The sequence below is a fragment of the Bacillus rossius genome, chromosome 1, assembly GCF_032445375.1.
Source record: "Bacillus rossius redtenbacheri isolate Brsri chromosome 1, Brsri_v3, whole genome shotgun sequence".
NCBI classification, from domain to species: Eukaryota; Metazoa; Arthropoda; class Insecta; order Phasmatodea; family Bacillidae; genus Bacillus; species Bacillus rossius.
In genome coordinates this window covers 52,896,977-52,922,307 of record NC_086330.1, presented here as the reverse complement: position 1 = coordinate 52,922,307, position 25,331 = coordinate 52,896,977, and the positions used below count along the sequence as shown (strand labels likewise).

At 41.3% G+C, this 25,331-nt stretch overlaps 1 protein-coding gene across 5 annotated transcripts in view; it reads left to right on the top strand.

The window, feature by feature from the left end:
* Positions 1-25,331, top strand: part of LOC134536090 (hormone receptor 4) — a 488,332-nt gene that overhangs the window by 357,435 nt on the left and 105,566 nt on the right. Inside the window, exon 1 of one of the 5 annotated variants that reach the window (XM_063375658.1) lies at positions 1,157-1,714. The exons of the other annotated variants lie outside the window; for them this stretch is intronic. The gene's annotated coding sequence lies outside the window, so the exon portion shown is untranslated. Of the gene's footprint in view, positions 1-1,156; positions 1,715-25,331 lie in introns of those variants that run through there. 5 annotated transcript variants of the gene reach the window in all.

The window sequence follows — 25,331 nt, the reverse complement described above, 5'->3', positions numbered from 1 at the left end:
TTCCGCAGTTCGAACTCCTTAACTGGAGCTGGACTCGACAGTGGTTCGTCTCTTACCCCCGCGCCTGTCCGCACACACACACACAGTCTCGCGCCACTCAGTCGCCGCACTCTTGCGATCCAGTCGAACTCCACGTCGCACCACTCTCAGAGGGGGATATCTATCGCCCTCTTCGCCGATGTCGCACTTCCCTTCGCTCGCGGGACGCTCGGAACTCCGGAACTCTCGCAGCACTCGTCGCGGCCCTGTCTGCGTTCGTAACAAAATGTTTTTATTTTATTTTTTGAAAATAAATAAATATTAGGCCTACATAAATCAATATTAATAATAGGCATACTTACCAACATTTTGTATATCTACTGTATTCAGAATGAATCTGAATTCGACAGGAGGAACTTCGGCTGCAGTTTCTTGACCAAAACAAATTTTTTTTTGGAAAACCTATTAACGACCTATGGTCTTAAAAGCTTCCCAAGGCAATTAAACGCGTTTTAAGTTGGAGCTGAATGAGTGTGTATTTTTTTTTTCAATGTATTAATGTTTAATTGCAGAATGTTATACAACCACCGCAGTACTGGACGCGGTGTAATGTTGGTATAACAGGGTAGTGAAACCACCATTTCCAATGAATTTTTTGTTACGTTTTGCTATTCAATAAATATTACGCATTGAAATGTTGTACGTTATATTATCCCAAAATCGCATATCTATAATTTAAGAAGCGAAATTTGAGACCTACTGTATTTCTTATCACATGGAATGAGTATAAATCATCCATTATATACAATTTTTAAGATAAATATTTATGAACCCAGTTTACACATCAATTAATAATTACAAAACATTTGTATATCTTTATAAACATATGTATTTTATAACACATAGTAAATATAAGTTGAACATATTTGTGACGGGATAGCGGATGCAAGCGAGGTAAAGTGTTAGTAATGACGAGAGAATGAAGGAATGGGAGGTGGCCCGCGAGAGCCCTCAGACAGCAGACGGCATGTGGCCGGCCGGCAGCGACGAGAGGAACGGCACGAGGAAGTGCGAGCATCAGCTGGCGGCTGGAAAGCCCGCCCGGGGAGGAGAGAGAGAAAGTGGCCTGGCGGACGCGGGCGCGCGCGCCGCCTCAGTCTGTGGCCTACTTTGCGGCGGGAAGGACGCCCCTCGGCGCGAGCTCCGCTGCTTCCGACCGTCTCCTGCTTGCTCCGCCTCCCCGCCACCCTCCCGGGACGAAGGGAGCGATGGCGCCGCGGTGACGCGAGGAGGACGCGTTGCCCGCCGTGCCCGCCGGCTCGACCAGCGTGTGCGCGCGGGGTGTCGAGTGCTTCCGCCCGCCGCTCGTTCTTCCTCGACTCCAGCCGAGCACTGCCGCCAACTGTCAACTGTGGTTACCATCGCGATTACCATCACCAGCCCTAGCCAAGTCTGATTGTGTTACCCGGTACTCCTCCTCCTTTTAACGGCGTACACATATTCGTATATTACCGGAGACTTCAACGCAAGTGTACGAAATTAACACTTAACCCGTACTCTCGTGATTTTTTTTGTTTTGTTTTGTGTGATATTAAGTGAATGATCAACTAATCTTTACCTCGTGCTCGGACGATAGCCCAGGAAGGATACGTCCTCGCATGGAGCGTGGTTACCCCGGAAGTGGATTATGAGGAGGGGCCTGCCGCGCCGATATGTCGCGCCATCGACTCAAAAGGTTGGTCACATAGCATGCCACATTGTTTTGTCTGTGTTGTGAAAAGGTACTCTACGCATTTCACTGACGTTGTGTTTATGTTTCTATGAAAATGGGGTGTTAAATGCAACGGTGTTAGTGGACTGATTTTTTAACCTTAAAATCCCGGCGAAATAGCTCTCATGTTTAATGCTACAATAGGACAGTTATAGACGTGGAATGTTTATGTAACGCAAATAAAATATTTCTGCTGAACTTACAAATTAGATAAAAAAAAATACTTGTTTACACGTTTAGAGATTTCGTAAATAAATAAAAAAGGACCAAGGTACTTATTTTATTTATGGAGATTTCCCAACTCTCAGATATAATGTTTATGTTTATAAAATCTTTGTGATAAGACAAAAAAAATCCATGCGTATAGTTTAAATGACACGTTGTTTGTCTGCTGAATTCAAATTTAAATTTTTGCTAATAACACGAACGTAGAGTCCATCATAACTCGATAAAATTTTATTTTTCGCTTTGAATGAATCCTGTTAAACGAACCCGATACCTTACACCTAACCCCAAAAGGTATTCTAACCCGTTTGACGAGTTGAGTGTAATGAACACGAGGATGTTTCCAACGTAGAATATTATAATTTACACTCTCTTGCGCTCGTTGGAGGCTTCGCCCACAAACCTCCACACGAGGGTTGTATATCGAAGTAATAAATGAAGGAGTTACAATAAAACGTAATTGGAACACATTTGCATATTTCATCAAAAGGCCTGCTTAGTTTGAATGAAGTGTTATTTAACCTTGGGCGTGAGGACTTATTCACCTTCCTTAAAAATTAAACCTAATCTTCAAGCTTCTATTGCTAAGAACATGGCTTTAAACTTCATGGAAGTTTTAAATTGTGTGTAGAAAATGTAGTGGGATGCAAATTGTTGAACATTGTGAAGTGCCAAACTTACAAAACATTTTTTTTCATATAGATATGGTATAATTAATAGAATGAACCATAAACTGAATCCAAGCACGTTTTCAGTATCAACGTAAGCATCACAGATAAATGCATGCTTGATTTATAAGACGTGGCACATGATGTACAGAACGTACAGCTTGAATCACAGGAAGCCTACAGTTCACAGGGATGAAAGTCACACACGAACAGTTCCGAAGTTGTCCGAAAATAATTGCTCGTGAAAAATAATCCATATTGCAAAGATGTATAAATTTTACGTTCATAAATTATTTTTACTATATCGCTAACCTAAACTAACCAACTTTTCCTTTGAGTTATGATAACCTTACCTTACCTAACCTACTCTCCCAAAAAATGAAAATAAGTAAATAATTACTAGCTTCAGTACCCGGCGTTGCCCGGCCTTAACACAGGGTTAAATTGAATGGATAGAGCTATATGGCAGTGTGGTGGACAAATGACACACAATTGCTGTTTGTATGTCTACGACATATGATTTTCTGTTTATCCATGGCATCGGTTGAACGGTGTAGAAGTTTATGCGCAGCAACACCATCTAGCGTCGAGTTATAAAAAAATGGCTAGCATAAAACCTTCAACATTAAAAAACACTTCACTGTCCCAACTTTCATTGCGATCGGTCAAACGGTGTCAGAGTTTATCAACATCATACATACCAACATCCTATTTTATATATGCATGTAGATTATTTATTACACTGACCAAACTAACCTAGTCTTTTACTTCGATGAAATTCGGAAATTTTTGTTTTGTGGTTGTAGCTTTGATCCCTGTTAACTGTACCGAATATTGTACAATCAATAAAGAAACTCAGGTCTGTTAACATGGGAGAATCACAACACGCTACTACAGCACCCCTAACGGCGTAAGCTTTAAGCATACGAGCGAAATTCTAATTTGTGTATGTTTTAATGGGTGACTTAGAAATGGTTTTTCCCTAATTACTGGAAATTATTTTCTTCTGCATAAAATAATCTATTTTGTATTTTTCATACTAATCCAAAGTTCTGATAGTTATATTCATGCTTGAGCCTTTTCAGAAACTCTTAACATTCTTGGTCAACAATATTGACTTGATTTTACATGCTCTACCCCTGTAACTGATGGATACAGGGAACACCACCCCCCCCCCCCCCCCCCCCGTCGTTTTTGATAATAGAGTACAATATTTAGAATAAATATGTTAGTAATTTCCTAGATAAGGCGCTCTTCTGTAAAAATATAAATAGTATGGTTAGATTACGCCTAGTTCTGAAAAGTGCTGCTAAGTATTTTTAATGTTGGTGATACGACCAAAATTCTACACACTTATAAAGCATTTGTTAGTAAACTGTTTACGCAATTAAAAAAAATCAAAACTCTCGTATTAACAAAATTGTTTGCAACGCTAGGTACAGCTCATCCCACTAGGATCGCTTAGCATTACTTGTCTCAAGGATTTTCTATGACGTTCCTATATTAACCTTACCTAGCCAGTTGCCACGAGCTTCACTAAGCAGACGGGTCATGCCAAGGGAAAGGATATGAAGTTGACAGACCTATATGTAAGATGGTATTTAAAGGATAGTCTACAGTCAAATATTATAGTAGGTTAATATAGGAATGTCTTCGAAAATCAGCGAGAAATGATCTCGAGCGATCCTAGCGGCCTGAGCTGCACCTAGCGATGTAAACAATATTGTTAGTACGAGATTTTTGAGTTTCTATTTTACTTCAGTTTCTATTTAATACTTAAATAGGTTATTAAAAATTGCATTAGAACTTAAAGAAAACCCGTGCCTAGTTACGGAGTGGGTGTCTGTTCTGAAGCTGAAGTCAACTGGTTAGCAATGGAATAGCAAAACAAATCGTAGCTTTATAAATGCTAATAATATGCTATACATTGGTGTGCTGTAATTAGTTTTTGTTTTTACACATAAGGGATTTTAAGAATGATTTAACTAACAGTAATTTTTGTGGCCTCCATAATTTTCTGGGCACAATCTTCCCATAGCAAGCACATTTTCATTATACAGAAGAGAGTCATCAGAATTATGACGGGAGCAAAAAAACTGGACTCTTGCAGACCATTATTCAAAAAACTTAACATTCTTACTTTTCCTTCACAATATATATATTCTACAATTAAATTTGTAGTAAAGAATTTTGACTACTTTTTAAAAAGCTCAGATGTGCACACATACAATACCAGAAATAGAAATGACCTCCACTTGCCACTTAACAGACTCAAGCTAAGTCAGAAGGGTGCAATTTTCTCAGGCATAAAACTATTTAATAAGTTACCTGAGAGTCTGAAAGAGCTAAGCAAACAAAATAATAAAAAATTCCAGAAGAACCTTAAAATATTTCTTTTATCTCAGACATTCTATACAGTGGATGAATTTCTCACATACTAACTGTTTGACATTTTATTCTACTTCTTGTAATACAATAACTTTTATCTCACATTTGATATTTAGTATTGTATAATATAATAAGAAGATCCACTATTAAAAAATTAATAAATCTGTCAAATATAATAAAGTCTCAAGCTAAATGTATATGTGAAATGGTGTCTAAATATGTAATCAAATACTATACATACTTTTGTTATTCTTTTGTACATAGATTACTGTATTTATGTATTGCTGTGGGTTTATGTGTAAGCGCTGATCTTAGATATGTTATTTTTTAATGTATATAAAACTGACATGTTCCATATCCCAGAACTCCAGCAGTTTGTAAGGGGTCTACGGAATGAAATGAATAAATAAATAAAAAAAAAAAAAAAAAAAAAAATTGTAAAGCAAACTAACATTATTATTACAATTCTAGTGTCCAAACTAAATGAACTAATTGTATGAAAACGTAAGTTTTAGGTTCTTAAAGGTTTTGAGTATTCTGTTGTGAAAGTAATAGGTATTTTAGAGTGGAATCTATTCCATGGCAAAATTCTAAAAATGGTATATTTTACCACTATGTTTCTTTGAATTGCCCACAAAACAAACCTAAAAACAGTTAAATATTTTTTACAGTATTTTCAGTTTAGTTAACCTAGCCCAGAGAACTTTTCAAAATGTTTTGCATTATTTTAAAAGTATACCTAAACAACCAACCGTTTATTTTAATTCAGACAATATAATTCTTGGAATATCATAATACTGCATTTACAAAATAATCACAGTAATTTATTAAAACTGAAAACACTATTTATTTATTTTTCCCCCCCGTATAATTAGTGACTGTAGACTACTACCGGTGTAAATTTACGGAGATTTAATTCAGCCATGATACGTGAGAACTAATTCTTATTTTTAACCACCAACATGTAAATCATTAAGTGATATTTTTTCGAACACTGCTAAACGTTACGTTACACACATACGCGAAACGAGCAGCGGGATGCAAATTGTTTTTATATTTTAATGTATAAATTTACAATATTTTCATTCACAACTTGTAAAATTAACCATAACCTGAATACAAGCCACGGAGTTACGAATTGATCCGAGCACCAACTATGCAGCAATGTAAATATCATAGAAAAACGCATGTTAGATTAGTATGAAATGGCATACGCATTAAATGTACAGCTTGAATCGTTGAGGACGCCACAATTCTCAATACCTTTCCGCAGCAACAACATATAAGTAGCTCACAGAAAAGAGCAAAGTTTTTTTCTTTATTTACGAGTTATTGCAGTCCATGGCCATGGCTTACAAATAAACAAAATATGGTACGATCGTGCTTGTGTGAATACAATGTTATGATGGCATGATTTGGTGGGTTTTTGATAGTTTGTAATTTTTTCGGGGGTTCAGAAATAAAAATTTCAATTTTCGGGAATTTCCCCGTCGGTTACGGGACGAGATCTACCCTATGTAAAAACTTCAAGGTTCTAGCTCGTCTGGAAGTGGGTTATAATTTGTATAGATGAGTGAGTGAGTGAGTGAGTCAATTAGTCAGTGAGTCGCACAAGGGCTTTATTTATATTTGTATTTGTCGAGACTAAGAGATGGCGGATAAAGCGTGACAAGCTGCTTAAGTCTGATTCTTATACGAAATTTAAAAAAAAATTGAGTCATTAGCAGCATTCTAAACTTTATATGATATGAGATTTGTTTATAAGCAACACAGGTTGTCCCATGATTCGACGTTAAACCGAAAAAAAGTTTATTCGACAATTATTCAAGGTTTTGAGTAAAAAACCAAAATTAAAAAAAGTCTTGTCTTCCGAGTTATAGGCGTGTTTTCAAAAGTTTTTAAATCCTCACACCCTGCACCAAATTATTATATACTGTGAATAAAAGTCTCTAGTTAATTTAATGGGTTATCCTCTTCGGACATGTTCTCCCACTCGTTACACTATTGATATTAAAAAAAATTACAAGTACTTAAATTAATTTATTTTTTTTTGGGGGGGGGGGGGGGGCTTTTCATCTCGTGAACAGCGAGTTCATTGGAGACTGCCACTTAACACTAAACACAATATATGAATCCTGTATTGTGGAGGAAATTGGCCATGGCTTAGTGCAGCGATAATCAACAGGTCCACGACATTGTTTAAAACGTACACCTGAAGAATCTACTTAATAAAACTCTTAACACTGACTTGTTGTTGGCCATCACTGGCCTAGAGTACGGAATAATCTCAGCATATGGCTCGAGTGAGCTGAAAGAGAACGTCGAAAATCACGATCAGGAGGGCAGTGGCTGGGACTCGAATCGGAGTTCTTCCGGATGCGAGTCAGTGTTTTACCTGGGGTCGGTATGGATTTGATTCATACACTGTTAAAAAAAAACTACAGTTAACTTAGTGAATTTCAAACAAAAAAAACACCTCAAATAAACCAATTGTTTTTCGTATTAATTCAAGATAACTGTTATCTTCATAAAAACTACTTCCATATTCAAAATTCGTAGTTTTGTACCCAATTAAAATTAATTTTCATTATTTCAGATAGAACCTTTATTGATCAGTGGGAAGTAAAGGGTGATTGTGGGCTGATCGATCGGAGGCAGACCACCGCGTGGCCAGTTGTTGATCAGGCGGGGGGATTTCTGCGATGGTTCGCCATTGCTTTCCGCCTTATGGTGGCGAAGAGACAACACAAAAGCCAGTACCGGACCTTTTGGCCTTGGACCAACCAGCTCCAGCCATGACCACTTAGGACCAAGTAGCTACCAAGAATATTATACAGTTTGGTTTTGAATTTCGCGCTGGAATATTTGAGGAGTCATCCGCGAGGCATCCCGACGGTTTGCTTCAACTCCGCGGGACCGAACATGCCTCAACCCTCCTGGCGTGTGCCGGGAACTGCTGGTCGAAGCACGTGGCCTCGATGGTGACGTCATCGCCCGCAGACCCGTGGAGAGTGTGAGAAAAGGGGGGGGGGGAGAGAGAGAGCCGGCCTCCTCAGGGTCTGAGTCACTTGCGGATAAAACCAGGCGTGATGGGTGGAGACGATCGCGGAAGGTACCGTTACAACCCCTCGCAAGGACAAGCTCTTTTGTTTATTTCAACATTTTATTCTGAGCCAAACGTCTCATCGATGGTGAGGTCATGCGAGATGTTTGAATTAAGCGAAGTTCAAGGTAGCTGATGGAAACAGGTGGCAGCCTACACTTGCGGAGTCCTGGGCCATTTAATATTTTTTTTGTTGGGGGGAGGGGCATAATATATAGAAAAAGGGCCTTTCCAGGGGGCCTGGAGTTTATGATATTGCCCTCAGTCCTTCGCCCGGAAAATACGACAAATGAACTCTTTCAATCAACATTTTAAGCTAATCTGGGAATTCTATTTCGTCAATGATTTTTCATTACTTTAATATAAGAAAATTTGATAGTCTTCTTTCTTCCGGTTATCATTATAAATGTTTGCGATATGTGAAATAGGCATTGGCCAGTACTTTAAATTACATACTAATAACAATTTAATTTACCTTTTCCCTTATTGTCCATATTTTTAATAGGACATTAGACAATGAAGGAAAGTAAAACTGAAATGGGCCGTGCGGGGTCCTGCTAGTTGTGTGGCCCCGGGGCTTACTCGGCTTTGGAGCCTTTCCTGAATGGAAGTAATCTGCCATGCTTGTAGCAAGGATAAGGAACCATCCTGGGATTTGCATGGAGGGATTTAAGGAACTCATGGAAAACCGACATCAGGGTTGGCCAGACTGGGGCTCAAGCCAGTGTCCTCTGGAATGCGAGTCTGCCACATCCCACCACGCCAAGCTACGCGTATCACCAAACAGAAGTAGAATGTTCAAGTTGATAGGGGTCTCAACGATGCACAGCGGTGCAATGAAACGCGAGTCGTGAAAGGACGTGGCAACATGTTAAACGCCAAACATTTGTACTTTTTTCATTATTTATGGACCATAGCTGTATCATGCGGCCTCGAGAGCCGAGCCTACTGGCGAACCAGCAACTGAGTTCAAGCCCTTTTCGCCTGGGAGGGTGCGGCCACAGACATCCAAGTGCAGCAGTAGATTAGCGTTACTCCGTATCTGACGGAAGTGGCAACTGAAGTTCCTGAAACTAGCGAACCAGGAAACGTAAGGGGGTTGGGGTTGGTGGCCCCTCTGGAATTAAAAAGCTGTCACTGTGGAGGCAATCTCAGCTGCGAAAAGGGGTTGAAGATGTTACAATAACCTATGTTTTAAAGAAAACTTTGTGAATATTATAAAGTTCTCATCCACTTACTTCATGCACGTACGCCTAGACCACCAAGTGTGATGACTTGTGATGGTTACCGCCACGCGCTATATTCTTGGGCCCCCTTTCCAGCGAAGCCTACAGATTTGCGCCCTTGCGTAGGTGGATGGGTTTTCTGATTGAATAACAGTCTGCAAGGATATTGTGGCCTGATCGTTTCCCCCGTACCTCGCGTGTGCAGGACACGTGGCGCTGTTCTCGAGACGAACAAGCTGAGTGCAAGTCGTCCTCCACTTTACGCTCGCTGCGTCAGTGCACTCCATTCATCTCGGTTTATTATTTAGTGTGGCAAATTCAAGGAAGGAGGTTGAATCCTTGCTAGAAAAATTGTGGGGAGAGATTAAAAGTGTGTAAAAATCAATTATTCAAGATGAAGAATATTAAAAAGAAAACTTTATTTGTCTCGTCTCGGTTTATTGCGTAGGATTTTAATGGTAATTTCTTACTTAATGTATTTAAAAGAACTTCCAAAAAATATAAAGAACATTTGGACGTGTAAGTTATGCCTTACCTGATATGCACAGATACAGTTAGTACTGGTTAAGTGGATTGTAACCTTTACAGGGACGAGACCAGAAGGGGGCAGCGGGGCCTGTGCCCCGGGCGCCGCATTTAGGGGGGGGGGGGCGCTAAACTGACAGAATGGTTTTTTATTTACTTGAATATCGTAGTGTTAGAACACAAAAAAAATGGAGGGCATATGAACTGCATTATTTGTATTGAAACATTCATACATGTACCTCATCAAATATTTAAAAACTGGTATTTTTCGCGTACTATCAAACTTATAATCCTTTAAAAATTAAATGACTGCAAATAAATATATTTTTATACAATCTAAGTTAATAAAAAATGATTGGAATAGTGGAATTAATACGTGGTGGCGATATGAGCTATTGTTGGGAATGGTTATGATTTGGAAAAAAAAGGTGTGGGGGGGGGGGGGGGCAAGATGTGTTCTTGCCTCGGGTGGAAACTAGTAATGTCCTTGAACCTTTAGGGCAACTTTTTGCTGTCTTTGGGGGGTTTTGAGTATAATTACAAACCCTTAGGATTTTTGTGGATTTTAGTTTTTCTTGCGGTTTTTTTTTTTTTTTGTAATATGAGGCAGATGAAGTTTACAATCCTCGTAATGTGGTTATTTTTTTAAATAGTTTCAGTCTCTAGCTTCACACACAGCGGTCCAGGGCGGAAACCAACAGGCACAGATGGTTTTCGCGTGACTCCGAACCACTCGCTCGTTCGCAGACAGTCGCGTGCAATTGTAACAGAGGTTTCCAGTGTGAGAACTGCTTGTCTGACTGAACAATCGCTTCGTGCGGGCCGAGATGAGCGAACACAGTGCTCTCTCCGTCCGCCATCCTGTCTCTGTCCGTCTCTGTCCGGTTGTGTTGCCAGTGGCGCTGTCCAAGTGCGGCCAGTGCTGGGGCTATGGCGTCGGACACAGTAACGGAACTTACGAGGCAGCTAGCCCATTATGAGGTGGGGTGTTGGTGGGGGAAGGGGGGGGGAAGATGCTGAAACGTAACAACCCCCTTAAGCCGGGTTTATAAACTACGCAAGGCGCAATAACGTTTTGGCTTGTGTTTTCGATTGCCATGTTGAAAGTATTTCAAGAATTTTTAAAGACGCAGACGTTATCTGCACAGAAGGCCACGGTGTTGTTTTTGTTATAAACCAGACGTTCTCACTAGTTGAACTTCCGCACAGTGAAATAAAATTCATGTCATTGAGAATTTCATATGTTTTTCTTGATAAACATGATGAGCAACAGAATCCGGGGAAATTAACGAGTGTTATATTGTTTTACGATTTCAAGTTGTCGGGCTGGTGACGTATTGCGACTTGCGGACTTATATAAACGACCGTGATTGTATTGCGTAGCACGTTGCGTTAGTCAGCCGTTGCATTCCTTGTGGAGTTTATAAACTTAGTCTTAAGCCGGAATATAATAGCCCGTCGCCTCCATCCGTCCATCATCCGTCCATCATCCGTCCGTAGTTCACTTAACTCACAGCCAATAAGGGTCCGAAGAATTTCATCCGTCTGTCAAAAGCTTGGCAAACTCAAACTTTTGACGGACGGACGGACGGATGGATGGATGAATTATATCGCAAATTTGGTTGCGTCAATCAATTGTCACATAACACAGGCCAGTGGAGCTTGTATTTGTTCGCTCAGGTGTTTTGAATGGTAACACAACGGCTGTTAAAACTCACTTCCAAAACAATTCAATCACGACTTTGATTTACCGAGTTTTTGCTATAGTATGATTTGTACAGGAACACGACTAAAATAATTAACAACGTTAGAAAAATCTGAGAGAGAAAACATTGATTGTTGGCAGGACTTTGTTAGAAATCACAGTCAATTTACGGAATTTACAACGAAGAATTCACCTCAAATAAACCACAAGATATTCGTAATCTCAGATAATTGAATCTTCGTAGAAACAACGCAGGATTTCAACTTCCGAGTTCCGGTAAATAAGGTTAACATGCACATGAAAGGAAAAAAAAAAGAGTTTTGGCTGTAGACTATAAAAGTTGTTAAATATTTTTTTAATATAATGTTACGATTTATAATGTGGGGGGGGGGAGAACTGGGTTCGTAAGGGATAGCCCAATTAAGTTTTATTACACAGTTTTATTGATTATTAATATTTACATCAATAATGTTACTTAAAAATGCCTAATCACCGATTAATCGCACTTAAAAATGTCTATTCCCAGTTACTCAGTGTCTGTCAAGTTCTTGCAGACCGCACTCCTACCTGGGCCACACTCCGCGCGGAACTCTGTCCCCAAAAACCTGTCGCCGAACTCACCGCGGAACTCTGTCGCCGCACTCGCGGCACTCTCGCCACTGTCACGGGTCTCTCGCCGCTCCCAAGAACTGCAGCGGAGGCCGGCGTCGCGGCTTAAGTACCTAGGGGCGCCCTTCTCGAACAGACGAGAGAGATGGGCTGATGACGAGTCGCGTCATCCAAGGCCGACCCGACGCCCGAACAGTCGAGAAAGGGCGTCGCTCGCTCACGCCACTTCACGCGTCAGCCCGCCGAATTCCCAAGGCTGCCCGGCGACAGATAACGGCGCCCCGATGCAGGACGATGTGCTGTGAAGCGCCGGGGGGGGGGGGGGCTGCTGAGGGGAGAGGAGGGTAGCGACGACCCTTGTAATCCGGCCAGGCACGCGTGGCCTGCCTTACGTCAGTGGTGGCCACGTGATACGCGCAGGGCTGCCAGGTCAGCTCCGAACCTGGCATCGCGGTCGTCTGGTCTCTCGCGTTCGTAACAATAATATTATTAGTGTTGATGCATGTTCAAAGTTGGTGATCTCAACACCCGAAAACTTACAAAGAGAGACGTAAATTTTCCACTAGTCCTTGATAATTGGTAACCAGCGTTTTTTCGTAAATTTAAGGTGAAAATTTCTAACAGTGCACTCATTTGGGAATTTTTTTTAACGGACGGATGAAGTCATGCTGTAAAAAGCGCTTGGCTAGATGCGTAGCGATGACGGACGAAAGGTTGACGGATGGACGGACGAATTTCCGTCCGGGAAGCAGGTTACCGTAATTCCAACCTACATAATGAAAGCTCTCACACGGAGGGACAATACACAGCTATGCCATCACAAGTACCTACAGTTGATGTATGCTGTGGCCGTGCCAGAATTCAAGTACACAGTTATGTACGTGGCGACCTCGCGTATTTCACTTGCCCTCGGAGTGTACTATACAGTTTTTGGCTTCTTTAAATGGTATCAGGCAGTTAAACAGGTTGTTGACATGAGCGCTTTGAAATAAATAAATTCAATCCCAACCAAAAAAAGTAAGCTAAAATACTATGTAGATTGTTTTACTTAATTACAACCACATAAATGTATTGCAGTATACTTAAGGTTTTTTAAACCTATTTTTTTCGTTAGTTACGATAGTATATTATGTGCATGTATAAAACTTCTTTATTGCTTATGTTAATTCAGGTAAAATTTAAAGTGAAATTTTTTTTACGATTATTTTACTCACATACTAATGTTTTCAAACATAACCTTCAAAACTTTTCAAAACATCGACGTTTATTTATCTTGTAGTCCGCGAGAAGAACACAGATTCGTTCGTTTACTTACTTGCCAAAATACTTTACATCCAGTTTGGATAGCCCTCGCGATGCCAATTCCGGGAATAAGTATACGTACAAGTATATACTTCCGGCGAATTCGAACATGGCCTATGTATATAGATCAAGTGAGCCAGCTTTTCCCAGTTTCTATGCACTAAACAGTCCGACACGTGGGCTACTGGTTGCCTTGTGTCCAGGACTGGTCAATGTGTCGTTGATTCACCTCCGGACAGCGGAAGGCAATGCCAAACCATCGCACCATCACTCTGTCTGATTCGCCCCATTGTCACTGTGGTAATTATTCAGTGGCGACAACTGGAATGCAATCACCCCCAGCATACGCTAAATCAGGCTTTAGTTTGGTTTGGGGGGGGGGGATAGTAAAACCTACCGCGAAAAAATTATTTCTTTAAAATGTTATAGTTTACTTCGTAATTCGCACCGATGGTCTACGTATCCTTCTGCCACTGTTGTTTTCTCAGCAGTGTTTGTAAACATCATGACGGAGTCACAATAGCGCGATGGCGGTCACGTGAAGATTTATAACCAATCACGTCAGACACGTCTGTGTATGACATCAGCGTGGCGAAAACGGCGGTCGCGACAGACTTCACGACTGTAAATGTTTTCTATTTCCACCGCGTCGTTACTAAAATATATGCCAATTTTGTTATAGAAGGATGATTAATTGGAAATTGGTAATTCTATTATTATTATTCTTGTGTTTTTAAGGTTTTGTTCGCAAAATATATCTGAGATATCTTTGAAATGTATTTTCGCACAGTGATTTTTTATAGTTGAATGGTAATTTTGAATTACGTAAATTTCTCCTTAACTTATATATTAAAAATATTTAGTTACACGCATAAAATATTTCTCATAAATACTGTTTAACAAACTTGTTTACACAAATAATATTAAAAAAAAACCTTCCGGCATAGTCTACAGGCTTGGTAGATTTTTCTTCTGAAAATATTTTGGAAACTTCTATAAACTCTTGGAAATTTTTAAGAATTTATATACATAACAACCTATATGTTTGCCAATATTCAAAAAATATCGATTTAACAATTTATCATATTCCACGCAGAAAAAATATTTTGAATTTTTTAACTTAATGCATCCAGCATTGAATGTTTAAAATAATTTCATATTATGCCAACTGAGTTAGATATGCAATTATTTTTGTCATCCTAATACTATTTTCTTCATCCCTTGCACTAAGTAATACATGGTCGTATAAATTTTTTTGGACAAAGGTTTAGGGTAATATTAAGATGTTTATTAATAAATTCTGGCGAATTTGATACTAAAGGAGTTTTTTTTTAATTTCAACCCCTGTTTTTACAGTAATAGTTAGTTTCATCAAAAATTGTAAATTTTTTGAGCCATAAGATTTAGATAAATTTTAGGAGTTTGACAATAAATTTTAATGGGTTTGATAGTATATCTATTAAAAAAAGTAATGACTTTTTGTCTTTCTACCTTTTGTTATTCCCACCCTTTGCAGTAATGATTTGTTACATAAGTTTTAAACAATATTTAAAAATGTTAAACAAAAATAAACATTAATTCGGTAGAATACATGGTAGGTAAGTTTTATTTATTTTCTTATTTCAACCCCAGGTTTTTTCAACCTCTTGCAGTAATGGTTTGTATTATCAAAAATTGTTTCAGTAAAAAGATTTCTATAAAAATTATAAGATTTAGGAACAATTTGAACGGATTTGTAGTGTACCTACTAAGGGAGTTATTTATTTTTGTCCCTCAACCCTTGTTTTTTTTTTTCAACCCCCTGTAGTGATGGTCGGTCACATCAAAAAAGTTGTTTAGATTAAAGATTTTGGTATTACTTCTCAAACAGATGTGATATTTTTCATATTATGGCAGTTACAGATATTTTTTTTTTTTCAAAAAACCTTCCCTCATTTTTACCCCTTTAGTCAGATATTACCCATTAACGAACTCAACCAAGAATTTACACTAATATATTTTATGTATGTTGATTAATTAACAATAACATTACTTACTATTTAAATAGGTACTCACACATTTAAGAAAATTTGTTTAGTAAATATGAAAGCTAGAATTTGCATTGATAGCCGTCGTATGTTTGGGGCGTATGTAATGACTGGATACAATTTTTAAACAATCATTAATTTGTGGTAGTCGCGCGGGTGAAATGCGAATGTTCACATTGACGCTACATTTTGCTGTTTCACTGCCGTGTTCGCCGTCGCGCTATTGTGATTCCAGCATGAAGTGCACACGCCGTGTGTTGCCTTGCCGGCGACGGGAGTGTAAACGGGGACCGTGGCTGTCTCGTGTAGGGGTCGCAGGTCCCGACTCGTCTGGAGCCGCGTGGGAGGAATAATTCGGCCACAATGTACGGCCAGGGGAGGGTTTGGGGGGGGGGGGAGAGTAACCGGTTCGCAATCGCGCGCATGGCGGCGGCCACGCGGACGAAGACCGCGGACTTGCTGATGCAAGCCGCTATTTACAGACGCGCGCGCGGCCCATGCTCAGTGAAGTGTGCACTGGCTGTATTGGGTTCAGATCTAGGAGGTGGTGGAGGTGAGGCCAGGCCAGGACTTTGCCCGGAATAACATGGCTGTACTGGGTTGTAGCGTGTTTTCAAGTGCGAAGCAACGTGTGTTGGGACGGTTGTGTTTGGTCAGGGGCAGTTGAGGACGGTGGTGGTTGTCCGCAGGTGCGCGATGATTTCCGGCTAGCCATGCCCGAGAAGAGACGCTACGGCGCCGTCTTCCTGGCGCGATGACCCGCTCCAGAGTGACACAATCCGTGCAATACCACCAAGCTACGCGGCATACTATCTGTGAGCAATCTTTTAAAATAATTATTCGAAGCTCTTTAATTATTAATGATGGCCGCCTGACCGAGTAGCCAAGACGGCGTGGTGTTAACGCGCCATTTACAAACCTCTCGAGATTTCTCCAAAATGTCTGTTCACTAGTAGTATTGTTACGAACATGGGAGCGGGCCTTCCAGCGCTAGTCTGGCCCCGGGGCCCCCACGCGGCGCCACAGACGGCACACGTGCATACCTCCCGGGGATTAGAGTGGCAGGCCTCGCCACCCCCTGCCACCGCGTCGTCCTTCGGCCACGCTGTTATCTACCCCCGAGTGCCCTGAGAATCCCGCGGACTTACAGAGACCGCCGTGTGGAGTGGCGTGACTAATGCACGCTGTTCTGGATGCTTCGGGCGTCGGGTCTGCCCGAGATGACGCGACACGTCACAACCACTCCAGTCGGTTCCAGAAAGACTGGCAAGGGTATAAAAGCGGTGACGCCGTCCTCCGCGGTAGTTCCCAATGGCGAGTTCGGCAAAGAGGACCGGAGACCCCCTCTAGAACGGAGCGACGGGACCGTGGGTGTGCGACCGAGTGGCACGGGACTGTGTGTGTGGACAGGTGCGAGGTAAGGGACGAGCCACAGTTGAGCCCAGCTCCGGTGAGGAGTGTCAACTGTGGATTTGTGAACAGGCATTAAGTGTGGTGATCGAATTAGTTATGTAAATAGAAGTAGCAAATATAACTGTATAAAATTATAATTGGGCTATCCTTACGAGCCCATTTTCCTCACTCGTAACAGCACTTAAGAACCATTGAAATCGTCTATATAAAGTTATATTGTTTGGTCTTATCTAATTTTTTTCGGACAGAGAAAAAGTTCAAATGGAATTTTTTTCATAGACATTTTTGGAATGAATAATTCAACACCTATAGTGTAATAATGCAATAGTTCAGGTAAGCAATATAGGTAAGTTTATCTTTAATATGCCAGCATAACATCGTAGGGTCACCGATTTAAGTCGTGTAGAGGCACCTACTTGAAGACTGCTCGCCAGTTTCATTCCTGGTGCGTAGAGGCGAAGAAGCGTGTGATGCGTGAGCAAGTGTCGCCCTTAGCGCCCACAGTGTCGCTCTTCCCCCCCCCCTCCCCCAATCTTTTACGCTCGTGGGCCTAGCTAAGTGGCCACTTTAAGGGCTATTTTTAAATATTTTAACACGATTGAACTTCTGGATTTGTTGTTGGGTCGCTTTATTTTCACCAGGCATTCACTGAATATTTGCTAGATGTAAAATGTAATGTGACCTTTAACCACCATTAGCTAACACTTTGGTAAGTATCAGAGGAGAAAATATGTATTGCATGTATAAGCTATTGTGATAAGTTTACAAGACCAGCCTAGTGTATTTGTGTTAGTGAGGCGGGATGATAAGTGCGAAGCTGACTGGTGCTTCTAGTGCGGTATCTCCTCTGAGCACAAGGCTGAACTGTCGCGCAGTCTTCTCGTCGTGCATGGGACAACTGTGAAATGTGAGCGGTAACCATAATGTTTCGTGGTGGAGAAATGAAGATAAGGTTGTAATGCAAGTCCCTTGGATGCTTTCAAGAATCTTTACCGGGCGTTTCGTTTCTACAATTTATTTTTAAATCACTCGTTTTAACCATTTTCACCCTCCTAAAAATACAGTTTCGAAACTAAATAGGGTATCAGAACCACCCTTCCGCCCTTAGCGCATTCCCAAATGCTTTACGTAAACAAGACTCCACTCAGATATCTCGAGCAGTTATTAAATAGCGTGGTTTCTTCTGAAGCTCTGCACACCGTATATGTGCCCAGGTAGGCGGATCCTTTAAATAACGGTAATGACAAGAAAATGAAATAATCAACATAGTATATGAGACCTAGCCTTGAGATGGCGATTACAGGAAATGCAACCAACATTCGACAGAGAAAACGTACCGTAATCAAAATGCACGAAACTACGTGGATGAGCATGACACAAGAGGTTTCAGGTTCGAGTCTTGGATGAATGAGGGCATGGCACTCCAGTTACGTAACTTTGTTTTTCACAGAACGTCGAAAAACCGGGTGTCCAAAATTTTGACACGGAAGAAACGCAAGCCACTTAATTTGCGAGGCCAAACCTGTTTTTAGGCCAGGTTTAGCCCGCTGAAAAGACAGTGTTTTCCTGCTGTGTACTTTGTAAACACTTTCTTTTTTGCATCCGCATTGTGCGATCTGGCCTTGGCGTATCGCGAAGTTCATATTGACTGGCGATCCAGCTGCGATGCAGCTGCCCGAGTACTGAGATGACAGGAGAGGTCTTATCGTGCATGGATGACGTTATTACACAAACAATAATAGACTCTTGGCAGACATGGCAGAATTCATTGGGGTGGTTTCTGTAGGCTCGATATTTTCACTATGAGGACCTGAATGTACAGAAATAGTCAATGTGTATGGTAAAAAATAATAATAAAATTAAAAAAATTATAAAATAAGGGTTGAAACAAAATAAACTATGAAAAGAATTGTTTTTATAGTTATTTAATTCACAGAAGAAAAACCTATATAGCAATGCAATTGTAAAAGAAAATCATTGAAATATATTTCTTTCTAAGATTTTGACGAAGAAAACTTTAAAAATGCAACAGCCGTTGCCATGATCATCGGGAAGTGATTAAAATCGTTTAAAAAACCGTAAGGTGAACTTGGGGGAAAATCTGTTTGAGGTACAAACTGTGGAAACCCCCCCCCCCCTATTTTTTTCTTCACCTTTTGGATGATCCACGTACAAAATTTCACGGCCCTAGGCCTCACGTCTCCGCGCTAAGCGAACTAAACGTGACAAAAAATATGTGCGCATACTTGTAAACACACACAATTATATTATGGATGCAATAAACTGCAGTGAACTAAAACAAAATACTGCTACTTTGAGGTTACATATTTATTACCAGAAATTTTGTTCATTAACAATACTTTGGAATAAATTAAGGAAACCGATGAATGATGTTAATCTAAGGGTCAACAAATTCTCAAACACGCCATTTCAGGTGGTAATGCGTTTCTTCGTACGCATGTGAACTGCGCGCGTTGCGTCTTGTCTCGCCCGCGTGTGCTCTGCGGCCACCGCCGCGCGCGCGCTTCACATGGGTGCGTGTTTGCTAACTCCATGCGTATTGCGATTACAACCGTGCAGGGCTTTTACAGGTTACTGAACTAACGAAATGAATGACTCGTCACTAAAGTCACGCTGAAATCCCTAAATAAGCAGTAACGGGACTAGAATTCACTCAACTTTAATTTCCAGCGGCTTTTTGGTGACTTAACCTTTTTTTTACGCCTCACTTCAGTTCACAGTCGCATTTGGCTATTATTCCTGTAAAAAATGTTCTAGCTTTATAACTTATAAATTGGCTCGTTCCTGTGAACCTTAGAAAATATGGATCACATTTATTCATTATAAAAATTTAAAAATCATATTTTGATTAAAATATTGTAGGAATAGTTTGTGAATGGTTGTGAAAAAGTAAAAGAAATTGGTTAACTAGTATTGTAAACACCTGCGGTGTTAAATGTAATATTTTTACTGCAAACAACGTGAGTAATACCTAAGTAAAGGGATGTACATTTCGCGAAAAGATTTCGAGACCAGTCGAATGTTAAGGCACTGTAGAACCGACTGTTTTTCGTGATTGGTTGAGTTTATTTTAGTTGCATGTTCACTTTCGCCACTCGAATCACAGCATATTCAGTGCGGAAGAAAACGCGTCCCAAACGGCCCGGGCAAAATTTGACAATGGATTACTTTGCAGACCGGCTGCCAATTACAGCGAAGAAACCGCTGACACGAATATATATATATATATATATATATATATGCAGTTTAATGCCCCTAGTCATAACACCTTATTTAATTTCATTTCGTCACAACTAGCCTTGTACAAGGTGGTGTGATGTACCCGTGGGTAATAAAGAGTAATGCATTTTGATAATTTAATGAATGTGTAGTTTCTCTGTACACCGTTAGTCAGAGTAATGGAAGGTGAATTCAGATGCAGTAGAGAGCGTGGGTAAACACGCTCTGTTGCGTCACTCGTGTACCTACTCGTGTCCCTCGGGGCGAAGCAGGCCGACGCCTTGCACCGCTGCGATGCATGTTTGGGCTCGCAATTAGCGGGCGAGGGAAAGCCCTGGAAGCTCGCGGCCCGAGGCTGCGACCACACGGCGCAGAAGCAGCAGCAGCAGAAGCAGCAGAAGTTTCCTGGGCGAGTGAAAGTGCAATGTGCGCGGAGGTGAAGGTTCCGCGACTCACCAGCCCCCCCCCCCCCCCCCCACCAATCAACCGTGCGAGCCGTGTGTCGAAACCGAGCGGTCGCGCTGCACCGAGAAGAAACACGTACACGCTGGAACGCACGACCCTTCCCAGCGGCACCTGTGAACCGGGGCTGAGGTAACCATTCGCGCCTAGTTCGTGTCCGTAGCTACCGCCGTACTCCCCACAGAAAAGAAGAAAGGAAACCAATTTTTGAAATCTTCGTCATGTTATCAATTTGAAGTACCTAATATGAGAACGAAACCTCACTCCCGTTTCCCATATGGATAGCAAAACATTTTTTTCATTATAATTAAATTTTAAGGCTAATTATTGCTGATGTGCTGCTGAAACCTTTGTTGTACGATACTCACCTTTATTATGGCAGTTTTACCGTACTTCCTGGCGAGCGTTTTTCAAGCTGCCAAACTAACTTCTATAACTAGCCTTTCTACGGCTACGGCTTGACAACATTGCCGACCAGTGTGCTTAACTGTGAATCAGAATGATATTGTTGCTGGCACCGAAGTCAGGGTTACTGAGCTATGGTTTTGTTGTTTATCTGCTGCTCGAAGCTGCCGCTGCAAGAATCTTTGACCACTGACGTCACGCGCCAAACAATTAACGTAAGGTATGCCACGCGTGTCTGACCAGATTACAAAGGTCCTCGCTACCCAACCTCCCTCCGCTTCCTGGGAATTCCGGGCTTACAGAGGCCGCCGTGAGGAGCGGCGTGAATAAGCGTCGCTGTTCTGGGTGTTTCGGGCGGCGGGTAGGCCCGGGATGACGCGACACGTCACAGCCGCTCTCGTCCCTTCGAGAAGGACGCCACGGGTATATAAGCGACGACGCCGGCCTGCGCGGGAGTTCCGAGGGTTTGGAGAATACTGAGAGTAGGAGAGAGAGTGTCTCCCCCCTCGGGGAAGGATCCGCGAGAGGTGAAGAGGGCAAGTGGCCCTTGGTGAGCGAACTGGGCCTATCAGGAGGCGATACCTGCGAGTGAAGGCCTGGCGAGCCAGTCGGGTGCGACGAGCGATAGTTGAGGACTGTGCTGCGGCGCGGCGTGGGTGAGTGTGCGAAGTAAGCGGACAGATGCGGACCTAAGAGCGAGCCACTGTCGAGCCAAGCTCCAGTGGTAAGTGTTCATGTAAGACTAAGGGCAGATTTCACCATCGCCGGTTAAGGAGTTTAAACATTGGTTAAGAACACTTAAACATCGTTTAGTTGTGAATTATATTTCACCAAAAGTTAAACAGTGTTTAAGTTCGTTAACAGTTGTTTAACATTAACCGCCCAAATTCGGGCGGTTAAGTCTTAACAGTTGTTTTAAAGAGGAGTTGTGTCTCGTAATGGCCGCGCGAATGTACGATTTAATTTTTGAAGAGGATGATGATAATGTGCGAAGAAGGCCTAGATGGGTTCAAGAAAGATCAAACTATCTGGACGATTATGATGATGTTGACTTTGTCAAGCATTTTCGGCTCTCGAAGCATTCAGCTGAAATCGTGCTTCAGCAAATTGAACATCAGCTATCTTTTCCAACACAAGAAAAGTAAGAAAAAGTTGGTTATTTATTGTGTGAACTAATGTAGGTATATTGAAATTATGCGCATAAATTTGTGTTCCAATGATTGGTGGAAGGGCTTGAAGCATTGAATATCTTCGTCACAATTTCCCAAGATTTATTTTTTTCTTTATTTGTAACGGCATCCGTTTTTTTATTTTCTATTGTACTCGCGTGTTCTTGAACCAATTCAACTAGCAGTTCCTTTTCATACGAAGTAAAATTAACAGAACGTTTGCGTCTCTCACCCATGTTTCAAAACAAATATTAAATTTCAATAGCGCACTTTATTTTACATCACACCAAGCTGCAACACATACGTAACAATATAGCATCGCCACCGCCTTCTTTATATGAATCTTCTAGGCGAATAAAACTTAAAACAAGGTGTAACTAATCAATGGTAAGAAATGCGTGGTGAAATGAAAAAGCTTAACGGTTGTTTAAGAACGGAGTGTTAACTTTAAACAACCGTTAGTTAACACATTGTTTAACGACCGCATGGTGAAATTGGCCCTAATTGTTGTGGACAGAAATATTGATAGCAGTAGTTAAATTTATAGTGTAGACGTTTGTAATAAATAAAACTGTACTAATTAATTGGGCTAGCACGAGCCCAGTAGTTCTCCCCACATAAATCGTAATATTATTATTACGTATAGTAAACATACTTCTATTTGCCTAAATTCGCAGATAAAAAATTATACCTATGCAAGTGTACAAGGATAAATTATGCTATTTCGTAAGTATGGGAGTATGCAAGTAAGCAAGTGAGCATGTGTCCAAGTATGAATGTGAACAAGTATGCAAGTGCGCAGGTATGTAAGTGCGTAAGTATACAAGTGCGTAAGTATACAAGGGCGTAAGTATACAAGTGCGTAAGTATACAAGTGCGTAATTATACAAGTGCTTACGTATTGCAAGTGCTTACGTATTGCAAGTACGTAAGTATGCAAGCGCTCAAGATTGCGAGTTCACAAGTATGCGAGTGCGTAAGTATGCGAGTGCGCCAGTATGAGAGTGTGCAAGTATGCATGTGTGTACGTATGCAAGCGCGCAAGAATGCGAGTGCGCAAGTATTCGAGTGCGCAAGTATTCGAGTGCGCAAGTATGCGAGTACGCAAGTATGCGAGTGCGCAAGTATGCGAGTGCGCAAGTATGCGAGTGCGCAAGTATGCGAGTGCGCAAGTTTTCAAGTGTGCGAGCATGCAAGTGTGCAAGTATGCTATTGTACAAGTATGTAAGGGTTCAAGTACGCAAGTATGAGGTGTTTTAAGTATGCGAGTGTGCAAGTGTGCAAGTGTGCAAGTATGATGCCTCATTTCTACCTCTTCCATGTAGTCTCCTCTAAAAGTTCCCCACCACATAGATACCTAACTATTCCCTTCCTCACCCCGTTCCCTTCATGCAATCGGAATTTTCGTAAAGCTCGAAGATTGTAGCCCCTTCAGCAAAGAAGTTTCACTTCAAAAACTAATTCTATTAAAATAAATTTCTTCTAGGTGCTCACGGACTCCCCCCTCTCTCCCTTCCCCCTGCAAGATCTAATTACCAAATTGCATGGCTCTAGGTCTCATCGTCTCCGCGTTTCGTGAACTACACACACGGACAAACATGCCATTTTTTTATATATAATTTACAGTTTGTGTATATTATTTTTTGTCACCATTTTAGACTATACAAACTCACCCCCGTGTCTTACCCGGGACTTAAACCTAGAACCCAGAACGTGCATTCAACTGCGCTACGGAGATTCGTGGCGATAAGAAATTGACGTTCGTTAAACCTTCCCCACTTTTGTATTCTCGTTCATGTGGTTTAGACTTTCGTACCTAAGATACTCTCCTTCACGCCTTAGAAATAGACTTGGAAAAACCCTGGGCTGGTAGGCCAGCGGGTAAAACGATTTATATTAGTTTCATTTAAGTTTTAACCAAATGAGATGACATGTTTGCATACGTCCATTATTTTGTTCACATATATTGAATTAATTAGGCTTACTTATGCAAATATCTTTGTGTTATAGCTGATTTGTTATGGAAAAATAAAAAAAAAACGAACGTTAAACTAATTTTCGGAAATAAAAAAATAAAAAATTTAAGTCAGTCGCCGTGCGACTGCTTGCATCATTAATCACGACATGGGCGTCGCAACCGGGGGGGGACGGGGGTAAAAGGCCCCACCAACAATAAAAGTCTTCAATTTTGTCCCCTCCAATAATATATTTAGTTTCGTAGTTATATTAAAAATATGATTTCTGTTATACAACCCATATGTTGCGCATGATGCATTCAGTCCAATCGTGGTAATGTGAGCAATTTTTAATTCGATCTTCGTGTAAAATCAAAATCGGGTCCGATACAGAAGCACGACAATAGCAGAAAGCCGAGACGAATCGAGCCAATCCGATCAAGTGCGCGGCCTTCCATTTGATAGCATGGGTTCATATTACTGCCGTCTGCTGCGAGCCGAGCAAATGCTATAATTAGAATATTTAAGGGAAAAAAATTGTCTAAAAACCACCTTTTTGCACCTTCAAACCCCAAAATTTCCCGGGGGAGGACCACCCGCTTTTTTTTCCAGGGGATGGATATTCCTCAACAACTAAATCAATTGAAGTCCCCCCCCCCCCCCAAAAAAAAATATCCTTACGACGCCCATGATCACGACATGATTATCGTGTATTGACCGAGAGATGGACAGACCGAGTGTGTCGGTCCGCGAGGGGTGGACCAGCTGGGGCGGAGCGCGCGATGCCTGGGACCTCGGCTACTTATTCATCCGTGCGCATGCAGCGAGGTCGCACTCGGGCCAGGCGGCCGTGGGCGCTGGAGCGACCTGTCACGTCCACGCCGCGAGGTCTCCACACTCGAGTGTGCACTCTTTCTTGTGAACTACCACTCAAATATTACAAGCTACATGATGACAACTAAAGGTACAACATATTGTAAAAAAGGACAATGCGACGAAGAAATAGAAAAAATATATATCAATAAAGACGACGATCCTACATATTTTTTTGCCCCGAAACAAAATATTGCAAGCACCGCATTAAAATTAATAATTCAATGAAGACCTTTTTTTTTTTTTAGCGAGTTTATTCACAGATGTGTCTCTAAAAACCTTGGTT